The sequence below is a fragment of the Arachis ipaensis genome, chromosome B4, assembly GCF_059453495.1.
Source record: "Arachis ipaensis isolate K30076 ecotype BB chromosome B4, ASM5945349v1, whole genome shotgun sequence".
Taxonomy (NCBI): Eukaryota; Viridiplantae; Streptophyta; class Magnoliopsida; order Fabales; family Fabaceae; genus Arachis; species Arachis ipaensis.
Window position 1 is genome coordinate 89704459 of NC_142439.1, and position 15533 is coordinate 89719991.

The 15533-nt window shown below is 36.1% G+C and overlaps 1 non-coding gene across 1 annotated transcript; it reads left to right on the plus strand.

The window, feature by feature from the left end:
* The first annotated feature begins 3743 nt into the window (after positions 1-3743).
* On the plus strand, positions 3744-3850 carry LOC148568312 (small nucleolar RNA R71). Its single transcript, XR_015882900.1, has one exon. It is a non-coding gene; the product is annotated as a small nucleolar RNA R71 (small nucleolar RNA).
* The last annotated feature ends 11683 nt before the right edge of the window (positions 3851-15533 follow it).

The following is a 15533-nucleotide window of genomic DNA, read 5'->3' on the forward strand; positions in this document are numbered from 1 at the left end:
CAGATCTAAAAGCTCTAGCCTGTTGTTGGCATCTTCTAACGGTCCTTTCAATATCAGGATCAAAGTTAAGAAGAGGTTCTTTGTCCCTGTTCTTACTCATAAATAAATAGAGAACAAGAAAAAGTGGGAATCTCTATGTCAGAGTGAAGAGAGTTCCTAGTGAGGTAAACTGAGTATAAGAATTAAAATAAAATAAACTAAATAAAAGAAGTCAATATTTTTGAAAATAAAGAATAAATTTAAAGCAAAATTAAAAATTAAAAAGAGAAAAGAATGAAAGTAAAATAAACAAAACCAATGAAAAATTCAAGAAAAAGAATTTGAAAATTAAAGGGGAAAAATTAAGCAAATTAAAGCAAGAAAACGTCTAATCTAGGCAATCAAACAACGAGTAGTTGTCAATCACAATTAATCCCTGGCAATGTCGCCAAAAACTTGGTGCAGAATTTAAAATCCATAACTTACCGACAAGTGCACCGGGTCGTATCAATTGATAAACTCAGGTGAGTGAGTATCTATCCCACGAGGATTAATGGATAGAGCAACAATAGTTGAGTGATTAGGCTAGTTAGACAAGCTAAATTGAGTATTTTGTGTTCTAAGTATCATAAAACAGTGAATTAGAGTATTCAAAAAGCAAGTAATGAATGGTTGGTAAAAAGTATGAGAAAACAGTTAAGGCTTTGGAGATGATTAATTTTTTGAATTAATAATTCTTACCAACTACTTTAATCATGAATTGGTTCGATTCATGGCAAACTTTAATTGATTAAACCCTAATTTCTTAGTAATTTAATCTCCTCTAACCTAGTCAATTGCCAATTCCTTTGTCATCACTTAATTTTAATTAGAGGATTAAGTCCAATTCTAGTTTATAAGCCACACAAACCCTAAATACTCAAAGATAAGATGATCATATGTCACGTATCACATTAAGTCCAAGTAGTTAGAGGGTTATGAGGAATTGATTTCAAAATATTGTTCAAGTGATTTAACTTTTTCAAGATTTAACAAGAACTCAATTAGAAAAGAGTTATCTTCCAATATACTCTAATCCCTAGGATGAAAAATGAAAGCAATCCTTGAATTTAAACCAATGCATTAATTAAGAGTAGAATGACAATAATATTAATCCATCAAAATAAACAGAGCTCTTAACCTTAACAGTAGATGTTTAGTTGCTCATAACTCAGAGAGAAACATAAAGCAAAAAGTATGAAAGTGCAGAATAAGGGACAAGAGGAGAAGAGAGCCCGAAGGGCTAAATCTTTTCTCCTTTTATATCTAATCCTAATTGATTTGAAATTCAAATTAAAAAACCCTAAAATATTTTGTTTTATTTTAAATAAAATTAAAAACTAAAAGCTAAACTAAGCCTTCCATGTAAGTTGAAGACGCACTATTGGCGTTAAACGCCGGGCAGTGGCGTTTAGCGCCGCTAGACAGAGAGCTTCCTTGGCAATTTTGGACTCCGGGCACTAAAGGTAATGGCGTTTAGCGCCACTAGCATACATCCTGGGCACACTTTACGAAGCTCCTGGTGCTAAACGCCAAGTCGTGGTGTTTGGCTTCAGCTGAATATAGAGCTTGCACGAACTTCTAGGCTTGTGGCAGTAAATGCCAGGCAGTGGCGTTTAGCGCTAACTTGGCAGCATCAAATTTCTTCCTTTTTCTTCTGGATGAACTCTGTAAAACTCGTCTAAACTTCACCTAAAATAATGAAAACAATAGAGCAACTCAAAGTAGTGTCCAAACAGGTCTATAACATCAAAATCGAATAAAAACTCCATAAATACAGATCTAAATTCCTAAGAAAATATAGGAAAGATGCTCACGCGTCAATGGTTCCTGAGCACTTTAAGCAATTCAACTTCCTCAGACAAGTTCAAAGAGGAACTTATGATTACTGAAAAACTATTATCATCACTAAGAAAGGCATATTTGAGTGTTGGAGTCATGGGCTTTATTTCAAGTTTGGGTGGCCCCTCCTCCTTGTCAAGGGCTAAAGTAGCTTCATTTTGTGGCCCCTCCTCCTCCAGGGAAGTGTTTATCTCTTTCTCTTCTAAGACTTCTCACACCAAAAGATCAATTAAGTCAATCTTCATACAATCCTCTGAGTCACTAGGATGTTGCATGGCCTTGAAGACATTGAGCACAATGTGCTCATCATGGACTTTTAAAGTGAGCTTTTCTTTTTGCACATTAATTAAAGCTCTCCCAGTGGTGAAGTCCTCTCCAAAATTATGGAGGCGTTTGCATCCTCCTCTTCAAGAATAACAAATTCAGCAGGGAATATGAATTCCCACTTTCACTAACTCATTTTCAATTACTCCATGTGGCAATTTAATAGAACGGTCAGCTAATTGGAGAGAGATTCGTATTGGTTTGACTTCTTCAATATGCAATTTTTTCATCAAAGAAAGAGGCATTAAATTAATGATAGCTCCCAAATCACAAAGAGGTCTTTTTATAGTGATTTCACCAATAGTGCATGAAATTACAAAGCTCCCACGATCTTTCAATTTTTGGGACAAATTCTTTTGAATTATTGTACTACGTTCTTTTGTCAGAACCATTGTTTCATCCTCTCTCCAATTCCTCTTTTTTGCTATCAACTCCTTCATAAATTTGGCATAAAGAGGCATTTGTTCGAAGGCCTCAACAAAAGAGATATTGATTTGCAATTTTTGAAAAACTTCTAAGAACTTGGAGAATTGCTTGTCCTTTTTCACCTTTTGAAACCTTTAAGGGAATTGGAGTTTGGGCTTATACTCTTTCACTTTTACCTTCTCTGGTGCTTTTCCTTTATGAGCTTGAATTGGAGAATCAGTGGCTTGTGCATCGTGTGAAATAGAGTTCTCCATGGCTTCTTTGGATTGCTTGTTGTTGGCATCCTCTATGGCTTCTTTTTCTGCCACTTTTCCACTTCTCAAATTAATAGCTTTGCACTCTTCTCTTAGATTTTGAATCGTATCACTGGTAAAAGCATTTGTGGGTTTTTCAAAAAATCACTTTGCAAGTTGACCTACTTGCACTTCTAGATTCTTGATGGAGGCCTTTTGGTTCTTAATAGTTGCTTTGGTTTCTTGCATAAAATTGGAGGTTTCTTCCATGAAATTAGTGCTAAGAGATAAGTACGGATGCATATTGGGTGAGTTTTTCTAAGTCATTTTTAGAGTGGTTGTCCTTTGTGGGTTTTGTGGTGGTTGTGTGGGAGATGTTTGTGAAGGGTGAGGGTTGTTGAAGGTATTAAAGTTATTGGTTATTTGATTTTGATTTTTCCAACCAAAGTTAGGTGGGTTCCTCCATCTAGGGTTGTAGGTTTTAGAAAAAGGGTCATTGTGTAGTCTAGAGGAATTTTCGTGTAATTAACTTGCTCAATAAAGGGATGATCTTGATTGAAAGGCCTTGAATTTTCACTTTGATGACCCTCATAGGTGTGGCCTTGGGTTCCTATTGCAGAAACTTGTAAATGTCCTAGTTGCTTGGTAATTGCACTTATTTGTTGAGACATAGCCTTGTTTTGTTCCAAAAGAGTGTCCAAAGTATCTAACTCCATCACACATCTCTTTATTGTTCTTTTAGATGAGAAAAAATATTGATTTTTAGCCACAATCTTAATCAAATCCAAGGCTTCTTCAGTGGTTTTCATATGCATGGATCCTCTAGTTGAGGAGTCCAATAAAGTGCTAGAAGCGGGGGTGAGCCAATGATAGAATATTTGTAGTTGCACACAATTAGAAAATATATCTTGGGGGCAATTTTTCAATAATTCTTTGTACCTTTCCCAAGCTTCATAAACATATTTTCCATCTTTCTGAGTGAAAGTTTGGATATCATGTCTCAACTTTGTCAACCTCTATGGTAAAAAAATTTGGTTAAGAACTTATTGACCAAGTCATCCCTATTCTCTCCTTTGGTTGTGTTTCAAGTCACTGCTTAGCTCGTCCCTTACAGAGAATGGGAATAGCATCAAGCGATATACTTTAAAGTGATGGTTTTGTTAAACGGATGATTTCTGAATGTGTGAGGTTTGTCCCTCTTACTCTGAAGTATGAGGGCTGTGGTAGAAGTGCCGCTCACATACTTTCGATCATAAGAGTGGCCGAGCACTATATCTTAGGAAAAGTAAGCCGGGCACTATATCATTGGGGGTTCCCATTTATAAATGTGACTGGAAGAGACATTCCCATGGGAATGTGTTGGGTTGGCAGTTGAGCCGATAATGTGATATCACAGCCAATAGGATAGGCATTCATCATACGCATCTGTGTGACATTATTTGGGTGTGCAAATTGTAATTGATTTACCTATGTGAATAATTATGTTTAAATGCTAATTGTTATACTTGATGTAACTGCTTTGATTGTGTTTGTGACTGAAATTGGCTGGATTGTGGTGAATTGGAGGTTAGTTGAGTTGTTTGGGCCTGAGGCCTTAATTGCTTATGTGATAGGCCGGAGTCCATGATTGGTTTGTGTTATGGTTTAGTAAAGTATGAAAAATCAAACTGGTTTTGCATAGACTTAGTAAACCTATGCTTGAAACAGGTTGGTCATTCATACTGTCTTGAAAAAACTTTTAAGAATTTATAAGAAAGGAAAAAGGCTTTGGATTTTGAATAATTAATTGATTTCCCTTTTAAAAAGGATTTTGGATTTCTGAATGTAAGCTGATGTGAGAACTATTGTCAGTCTAGAATTTCATAAAATAGAGTCACCTCATTGAAAGCATAGTCTAGACCAACAAATAATCCTCAATCAAAGTTTAGTTTTCAAATTCAAAATATAAATAACCGAGACTGAGAGTAATTCAACCTCGGGTCGTTCTCTCTAGGAATGCAATTGAAATGTCACGCTTTCGGTTGTGAGGGAAAATGGGTTTTGCAATCAAAGAACTAAAGATTAAAAGAACTTAAGAAATAAAAGAACTAAGGAATGATCAAAATTGAGAATTTAAAAACTAGTAAAAATGCTAAGTATGCATAAAAGAGCCTTGACTCGGAAATGAGGATCCAAGGAATCCTATCATCGTCATAACCACAACTATGGCAACTATGATGAGTCAATCTCGCTTGGTCTACCCCTAATATCGAGGAGTAAGTTTAGCAAGGATAATTTACCTTGATCCATAAGTCCTAGCTAACTTACCAAATTAATTGGTAAAAAGCTAGCTTCAATGGAAACAAGAGTCAACTAATTACTCAAGAATCACCACTAAATGTCAGACCTTATGACTCTAGTATCCTAGGAACTCAAATCCCAAGCCAAGGTGTGAAAATCTACTAAAAATCACTAAGTGGCATTTTCACAAACACTTGGTGGGCATATAACCAAAACATGAGAAATTGCAAAGAAAAATAAAAGCTATATCTAAAATATTCACAAAACCAACTATAAACAAGCAATCAAGCATATATAAAGCATAAAACATTAAATGCAACAATCAAAACTTTTGTGCCAGTTTTGGAGTTAAACGCTAGAATTCTTGAGCTGGCTTGGAACGCCTATTTGGGCCATCAAATCTTGGGAAAAGTATGGACTATTATATATTTCTGTAAAGCCCAAGATGTCTACTTTCCAACACAATTGAGAGCGCACCAATTGGGCTTCTGTAGCTCTAGAAAATCTATTTTGAATGCAGGTAGGTCAGAATCCAACAGCATCTGCAGTCCTTTTTCAGCCTCTGAATCAGATTTTTGCTCAGGTCCCTCAATTTCAGCCAGAAAATACCTGAAATCATAGAAAAACACACAAACTCATAGCAAAGTTCAGAAGAGTGATTTTTAAATAAAAATATAATAAAAACTAATTAAAATATACTAAAAACATACTAAAAACAATGCCAAAAAGTGTATAAATTATCCGCTCAACAAACCATAAGAAAAGAAAAGAAAAGAAAAAGTAGTAGAATTAAAGAGAAAATTAAGAGTACTTACAAAAGGTGAGCAAAATCCAAAATCAAGGCTTGCTATAAAATGTTACAATGGAGATGAAAATGAAACCCTAGGAGAGAATTTCTACACTACTCCTACTCCTACTCCTAAATTATCTATGGAAGCCTCCTACTACTAATGAAAACCTAATAGTAACTAATGCTTTCATATGTGTTAATATCCCCTTCATATAGCCCTTCAATTGGGCTTCAGCACACTCAAAATTTGGCCAAGAAAGCCCCAAAATACGAGCCACGTGCTTCATCAATGAATTCACGTGCAGGGACTTGTGCGTACGCATAGATGTGTGCGTATGCACACTTTGCTGAATTTTTGGTTGTGCGTATGCATAGAGGGTTGTGCATACGCACGCATGCTGATTTCCTTATTGTGCGTATGCACAGAGGGTTGTGCATACGCACATGTGGCTGTGTACTTCTCCTTTGTTTTCTTCATGTGTTCTCCCTTCGTACATTCTTCCTTCCACTTTTAGCTATCCATTCTTGCCTCTAGGACCTAAAATCACTCAATAAATATGTCATGGCATCGAATGGCATAAAAGTAGAATTAAAATGATTAATTCAAGAACAAAAATGCATGTTTTCACATTTAGGTTCAATTTAGGGATCAAACACAAAAGTGTGCTATTTAAGTGATTAAGTGTGAGTTTATATGATGAAATCTGTCCAAATCAAGTCAAAATATCTCATCAAATATGGACTCATCATAAACCTTTGGCTTTTGAAAGGATACATAAGACGAGCAACGATCACTGTACCTTGAACATAGTTTTATTTCATATATCTCATTATAGCAATCCTTTAACCCTATAGTGAGAACCAGCGAGGACGAAGTTCTCACTCCCCTACAGGTTTTTCCTTTTTAGGATACGAACGAAGAAATCAAGAAGAGTTTATTTCATTTTTATTTATATGATGTATTGTATTGTTTTAGATATTATGTTTTTCCTCGCTTTTATCTTTACATATTTTTGTAAGAGGGATAGGAATTGTGATATGAAACACTTGTTAGTTATTACTATGTATATATATAATTAAAAGTATTGTATCTGGATTGTATGTACGTATTCATGTCTTTCAACTATAAAGTCTTTTGAAAGATTATAAGGTTTTAAGTTTTAAACAGGCTCCTATTATAGTATTAAATATGTTTAGAGTTGTTGTAATATCTAAGCTATTAGAATGACACATCCAGAAGCGTGACATTCTGGTAGTCAGGATGTTACACATGCATGCACGTTGAAGGCATGTGAATAAGCTAATGCAAGCATATAAGGTGAAATAGGGCATATTTAATAAAGAAAAGCATGCATGCATGTGAATGTGAATATATAAGCACCTCAAAGTTAAAAACCAACAATAAAGGTGGCTTGCATGGAAAATAAAGGGAACAAAATAAAATAACAAACTAGCTAAGTGCGTGCATGGAGGGATATACCTTGCATGGGTGAAATGTGCAACACCAAACTTAGTGTGAAACAGAATGTAAATTAGCTGAAGCTTAAATGACAAGGAAAGTAAAATTTCAGCAGATCTCACTTGCAGGAATTAAATTGACAGAAGCTTAAAGAACAAGAAATATAAATTACAGCAAATATAAATAAGCCGAATGTAGATTGGACAAAAGCTTAAAGAGCAAGAAAAATAAATTACAGCAAAATATAAAGGGGATTGGGTGCTGGGGAATTAACTGAAAGCAATAAATCAGAGCTCAGAACAAGAAATTTGAATTGCAGGAAAATTTAAATTCAGATCACAGCAAGCTCAAATGTAAATTAGCAAGGAGGCAGAAAAGTTAAATTGCATAGAAAGCAAACTCAGCTCAAGCAAAATGTAAAAGTGCAGAAAAATTAAAAACAGCAGGAAGACTTAGATCAATTTTGAAATCCTTAAGAGAATCAACAATTTCAATGAAATAGCAAAATCAGAAAGAAAGCCAAGAGCTCAATTGCTCTCTCGATCAGAACAGAAAGGAAATTGTAGAGGAAAGAAAATGAAGCAGAGAAGAAAAGAGAACTCAGATCTGATTTTTAATCCTCAAATTCAAACAGAAAAATTAAAAGAGAGTTCTCTATTCTACTCCTACTCCTACTGCTCTCTAATGGAGCCAGCCTCTCTCTAAAATGGAACAGATGCCTTTTTATAGGCTTTTACAAAATTAAAATGAAATTGAAATTAAAAACAAATTACAATGAAATGAAATTCCTAATCTAGCTTGTTCTTGTGCCTTTGAGTGATGATGTGGGCTTTGCTTGCTCTGGATTTGAAGAGAGATGGGTCCGGTTGGCCTTGGTTCAATTGGTTCAGAGGTATGGGTCAAGGTTGCTTGGTTCAAGTTGGTTTGGTGTGTGGGAACCTTCCAGGGGAGCGCTCGGTCATGTAAGGCAATGTAGCGCTCCTTGCCTTGTGTGTGTAGCATGCTCCTTGGTGTCTTGTTGCTCACTAACGCTCACTAAGTGAGCGTTGCGCTCAATATTTGAGCGCTACTCCTTGGTTTGATGAGCGCTCCTTAGTGTATGGCTACTCCCCAAGCTTGAAAGTCACGATAAAGGTGACTTAGTTAACGTAGCGCTACTTAGCTTCTCTTGGTTCTCTCTTCGAACCTTGCTGGCTTCACTTTGGCCAATTTCCTCAGTTAAGCATAGCGCTCAGTCAACTAAGTTCACATAGCGCCCTTTGTTGCATGTGCGCGCCTCCACCTTCGATCCCTGGTGAAGCCATTTTGAGTGCTGTGTCTTGCTTTTCTTGGTGACCCCCTCTTCGAGCCTTGGTGAGAGCATATTTAGTTGGTTTTTGGGCCTTAAAGATTCCTATCACTTATACTTCAATTTCATGCCAAATATAGATTGTTATATAACATTGGAAAGTTCTGAATGTCAGCTTTCCAATGCAACTAGAAGCACATCAATTGGACATTTGTAGCTCAAGTTATGGTCCTTTAAAGGAGGCATGGTCATGCTGTCACAAAACTAAGAAAAAGCCCAAAAAAGTGAACAATTTTTAATGTAGCGCTCCCTTTAATTGAGCACTGGTGCCTTGTAGTTGAGCGCTTAGTTAAAATTGTTCACGTAGCGCCCTTGCTTTAAGGCTTCATGCCAATGATGGTATTAATAATACTACATGCATGCTTCCTTCCTTAAATGAACGATAGCGTTCATTCATTCATTTCATTGGCATAATTAACATTTCATGCATGCATTCATTTACTTTAATAATGCCAATGCATTAACATTAAAGCTTGATTTGTTCTTTTTCCAATTAACAATGAATGTTTCATGCATGCTTCCATGGCTTTATTAATTAATAATGTCAATGCTTTCATTTAATGAATATGGCATTAATAATACTAGTGTGAATAAGCCAAGGTAGTGTGCATTCATTTAATTCCTTCTCCATTGGCATAATAATTAAATGCATGCATGCATATGATAATTCATGATAATAAGGCCACGGCTTCATGGTTATGGGCCACGCTTTTAAAAGCGTGGCCTAATATTCTAAAGCGTGCTCAAACTTGAAAGTGTGCCCCAAAATTTCTCTTTTCTTCTTTTGAGCTTATTTTGTGCTATTTTGCTTTTTTTTTTCCACTTATTTCCTACAAAATTTATAAAATCAAAAGATCAAGAAAATATACCGTTTAAGCACAAAAGAATGCAATATTTAAGCACTAATAATCAATTTCTTGTATGAAAAAGCATAGAAAAACATGACATGATGACATGTCATCACAACACCAAACTTAAACCTTGCTTGTCCCCAAGCAAGAAAAGAATCATGCAATTAAGATTGACAATCCAAGGTAAGAAGAATAGCAAGTTAATGTTCATGGTAGGCTAGTTTTCTATGCATGCTACAATCACAAAAGAAATGTAAATGATTGATGCTTCTATCTAGCTCAATTTATGAAATCTTTTCCTTATATTTCTTCCTTGAAACAAGCGTTTGATTTTCTTATTAGCTTCTCCTTTTGGGTGCTTTGCCCCATGAGTTGATAACAAAACTACGACTCTAAATGCTTTGTTTTCAAGTATTGCCACTTGATACATAAGCACTACAAGCATTTAATTAGAGGACTTCATTAAGCTCATTTGTTTCTTTTCTTGACTCTCTAATCATTGATGCTCAGAGCCTTGAGCTTTGAGGGAGTGCTTTTTGCACTTTGAGCCTAACCTTGACTTCTAAGTGTTTTATTTTCAAGCTTTTTGCTTGATACATAAACACCACAAGTACTTAACAATGGAATTGTCATTGGTACTCAGAGCCTTCAGCTTTCTCATTCTTTCCCTTTTTCCTTTCTTGCCTTAATTTGCAATTACTTCTTCAAGGTTTTCATGATTTCCAAAGATTTCACAAAAATATCCTAGATGAAAGCTTCAATTAAATAAAATCCAATGCAATTGAGCAACAATTAACCATACTAGCTTTCCAATACTTGTATGCACATGCTAAGTTCTTCTTTAATTCCTTGTTTGTTTATGATCATGATGTTTTATTGCTTTTGAATTCACAAAACTCAAGTTGGTAGTCATAATGGCACAGCAACATGTTAGAAATCAGTAATCAAACTATGCTTATTCATAACACACATGCATATAGAGAAGATAAAGACAATCATGCAATTTAAAGTGCTGAAAATAAAGGAGAGGAAAAGGAACTTTACAACCTTGTAATTCATCTTCTCTATTGTTGTCATTTTCCTCCCATTCTTCCTCTTCCCTTGTCAAACTCAAAATGCTTGCTCATCCTCAAGCAACAATTGCAACAATTAGAACAATGGCTATGGCGCTAAGATGGATCATGAATGTCTTACACAATGAAATGTTAGTAGTACATGTGTTTAAGCAAGCAAAATAATCATCAAGGCACAGGAAACAGAGACATTGTGATTGCAAACATAGGAGAGCGTGCATGATACATGGCATAAAAGATAAGTGGCACACAAAACTTAGTGTGACACTTTCACTTGGAATTGATGCAAGTATCTAGTAAGGATTGGAAGCAAATTTTGTTGCATAGCAACACCAAACTTAGAATGCAATCATATGTCAATTTATTTGAACTAAAGCTAAACAAAGGAACTGTTATATGTTAAATACAATCACCAAGTAAAGAATTTGTCATGAATAAGGATTTCTTGGTGAGATATTTAACAAAAACAGTTAGGGAGCAAACTAACATAAAGCATAAAAAATAAAGAACTGACTAAAGTAAAGAGGAACAAAGTCAAACCAAAAGAAAGACAAAACTGCAGAGGCATTATGATTATGCAGACAAGTGATGTTGCTGAATAAATTGCATAGAAAATAAGTGGCACACCAAACTTAGAATCTTAGTGTGACACTTTCAATTCAGATTTGATGCAATTATCAATAGAGATTGAAAACAGATTGTTACAGGGAAACACCAAACTTAGAATGTAATCATATGCCAATTTATTGAAATTTAAACAAAGCAAACATAGAAAGTAAATAAAGCAAAGAAATGTTACCTACGATTGACATGTTCTTCACTTTCTTCCTCTTCTTCCAGTTTGTTAAGAGAAATGACCTCAAGGGGGAAGATAAACCAGCTAGTGCCCCTTGTCTTGGCCTCTCCTCAGTAAGCTTCCTTTTGTAAATGGCTTGATTGAGCTTGCTTGCTGGATTAGGGACAGGATTGGTGCTCTTGTTAGTGGCCTTCACTTCTTTGGATTCAAGACTTGGTGGTTCCATGAGCTCATCCTCTATGTACTTCTCTGCTTCACTTGAGTTTGGAATTCTTTGGTTTTCTTCCTCACTTCCTTGCTCTTCCACTTCCTCCCTTGCATTCAACATTTGACTTAATAGCACTGATGAGCGGATATTTTATACGCTTTTTGGGGTTAATTTCATATAGTTTTGAGTATGTTTTAGTTAGATTTTAGTTTATTTTCATTAGTTTTTAGGAAAAATTCATATTTTTGGACTTTACTATGAGTTGTGTGTTTTTCTGTAATTTTAGGTATTTTTCTGGCTGAAATTGAGGGAGCTGAGCAAAAATCTGATTCAGGCTGAAAAAGGACTGCTGATGCAGTTGGATTCTGACCTCCCTGCACTCAAAGTGGATTTTCTGGAGCTACAGAACTCGAAATGGCGTGCTTCCAATTTCTTTGGAAAGTAGACATCCAGGGCTTTCCAGCAATATATAATAGTCCATACTTTGCTCAAGGATAGATGACGTAAACTGGCGTTCAACGCCAGTTCTCTGCCCAATTCTGGCGTCCAGCGCCAGAAAAGGATTAAAAGTTGGAGTTCAACGCCAGAAATAGATCCAAACCTGGTGTTGAATGCCCAAAATGGCCTTATGCACGTGAATTGCTTAAGTCTCAGCCTCAGCACACACCAAGTGGGCCCCAGAAGTGGATCTCTGTACCATCCATCATAGTTTACTCAATTTCTGTAAAAACCTAGGCTACTAGTGTAGTATTTAAACAACTTTTAGAGACTTATTTTGTATCTCATGACATTTTAGATCTGAACTTTGTACCCTTTGACGGCATGAGTCTCTAAACTCCATTGTTGGGGGTGAGGCGCTCTGCTGTGTCTCGATGAATTAATGCAAGTATTTCTGTTTTCTATTCAAACACGCTTGTTCCTATCTAAGATGTTCATTCGCGCTTAACTGTGATGAAGGTGATGATCCGTGACACTCATCACCATTCTCAACCCATGAACGTGTGCCTGACAACCACCTCCGTTCTATATCAGATTGAATGAGTATCTCTTAGATCTCTTAATCAGAATCTTCGTGGTATAAGCTAGAATTGATGGTGGCATTCATGAGAATCCGGAAAGTCTAAACCTTGTCTGTGGTATTCCGAGTAGGATTCAAGGATTGAATGACTGTGACGAGCTTCAAACTCCTGAAGGTTGGGCGTTAGTGACAAACGCAAAGGAATCAAGGGATTCTATTCCAACCAGATCGAGAACCAACCGGTGATTAGCCGTGCTGTGACAGAGCGCGTGAGCGTAGTTTTCACTGGAAGGATGGAAGGTAGCCATTGACAACGGTGATCCACCAACACACAGCTTGCCATAGGAGGACGTGCGTGCGTGAACAAGAAGACAGAGGAAAGCAGAGATTCAGAAGACAAAGCATCTCCAAAACTCCAACATATTCTCCATTACTGCATAACAAGTAACCTTTAATCCATGCTCTCTTGTTTATTTGCAATTCAACTGATAAACATAATTGACTTCCTGACTAAGATTTACAAGATAACCATAGATTGCTTCAAACCAACAATCTTCGTGGGATTCGACCCTTACTCACGTGAGGTATTACTTGGACGACCCAGTGCACTTGCTGGTCAGTGGTACGAGTTGTGAAAAGTGTGATTCACAATTCGTGCACCAAGGTTTTGGCACCGTTGCCGGGGATTGTTCGTGTTTGAACAACTGACGGTTTATTTTGTTGCTTAGATTAGGAAAAATTTTTCTTTTTGGTTTAGAGTCTCTTATTATTGTTTTTGGTTAAAATTTTAGAATCCTTATTTTCTTTTTCAAAAAAAAAAAAAATTCAAAAATTGTATTTTTTATTTATTGACTTTTCTTGTTTGATCTCTGGTCTTTCTTGTTTTGTGATTCTTCCTGTTTTCCTGTGCCTTTTCAAAACATTAGTTTTCAAAAAAAAAAATTTAAAATACTTCTTCAAAACAAGTGTTACATTCATAACTCATTTGGCTAGAGCGTTGGTCTGTGTTCTTGGTAATTGGGTTAGAATCTTTTGTATTCTTTTCAAAATCTTCTTTTTCATAAATAATAATTTCTCTATTAAATTTTGTGCCAAACTTTAAGTTTGGTGTTTTCTTGTTGATTTCCCTTTGGTTTTCAAAAATTTTGGTTTGGTTTTCTAAAAATTTTAAGTTTGGTGTTCTTTCTTCATGTTCTTGTGTTCTTGTGAGTCTTCAAAGGGTTTTTCTTGAGTTTTTCTTCATGTTCTTGTGTTCTTGGTTTTCTATAAATTAAGTCTTGTGCTATTTTATTGTTTTTCTCTTTCCTTACTAAATTCAAAAATATCTTTTCTCTCTAATTTTAAAACAAATTTTTGAAAATTATTTTAAAAAAAAAATTCAGAATTTTAAAAAAAAAAAATTTAAAATCTTTTCCAAATCATATCATTTTCAAAACTTCCTTACCACTTTCTCTCCCCTCATTTTTTTTCGAAAATCTTCACCTATTTTTATTTATTTTATTTTAATTTATTTTATTTTCGAAATAAATAAATAAATAAAAATAAAAATAATTTTTACATCATCTCCCTTTCTCCATCATGGATCTAAGTGGAAATGAACAGTCCAGGAGGACTCTGGGGTCATATGCTAACCCCTCTACTGCTTTATATGGGAGTAGTATCTGCATACCCTCCATTGGAGTCAGTAGCTTTGAGTTGAATCCTCAGCTCATTATCATGGTGCAGCAAAATTGCCAGTATTTCGGTCTTCCACAGGAAGAACCTATAGAGTTTTTGGCACAGTTTTTACAAATTACTGACACAGTACATGATAAGAAAATAGATCAGGATGTCTACAGACTATTACTGTTTCCATTTGCTGTGAAAGATCAAGCTAAGAGGTGGTTAAATAACCAACCTAAGGCCAGCATAAGGACATGGAAACAGCTGACAGAAAAATTCCTGAATCAATACTTTCCCCCAAAACGGATGACACAGCTAAGGCTGGACATCCAAGGCTTTAAACAAGGAGATAATGAATCTCTTTATGATGCCTGGGAGAGATACAGAGAGATGCTACGAAAATGCCCCTCAGAAATGTTTTCAGAGTGGGTTCAGTTAGACATCTTCTATTATGGGCTTACAGAAGGAGCTCAGATCTCTTTAGATTGCTCAGTTGGTGGATCTATCCACATGAGAAAGACAATTGAAGAAGCTCAAGAGCTCATTGATACAGTTGCTAGAAATCAGCATCTGTACTTAAGCAGTGACCCTTCCATGAAAGAAGAGGCTAAAACAGTAACTGCTGAACTCAGTCCTGTAGAGCAAGCTGCTGAATTCAATCAGCAATTGAATTTTCTAACAAAGCAGTTAGCTGAATTCAAGGATAAACTACAAGAGACAAGGATGGCTAATATAAATATGGAAGAACAATTGAAGCAAACAAAGCAGCAGCTGTCAAGGCAAATAACAGAAGAATGCCAAGCAGTTCAATTAAGAAGTGGAAAAACATTAAATACCCCACTGCAAGGCAGCAAAAAGCTAAGAAATGAGCAAACCACCCAAAATTCACCTGAGGACAGTAAGAGCCCAGGGAAAAGTAACTCTAGAACTAAAATGCCAGAAATTTGGTGGAAGGCTGGCGCTGAACGCCCAGACCATGCTCAGGACTGGCGTTCAATGCCAGAAACAAGGTAGGACTGGCGTTCAACGCCAGAAATGGGCAAAGATCTAGCGTTGAACACCCAAAATGGGCAAGATCTGGTGCTGAACGCCCAAAATGGGCACATTTCTGGCGTTCAGACGCCAGGAACAGACAAGGAGTTGGCATCTAACGTCACTCCAGTTTCTAACTCTGGCACTCAATTGCCAGTGAGGGATCAGACACA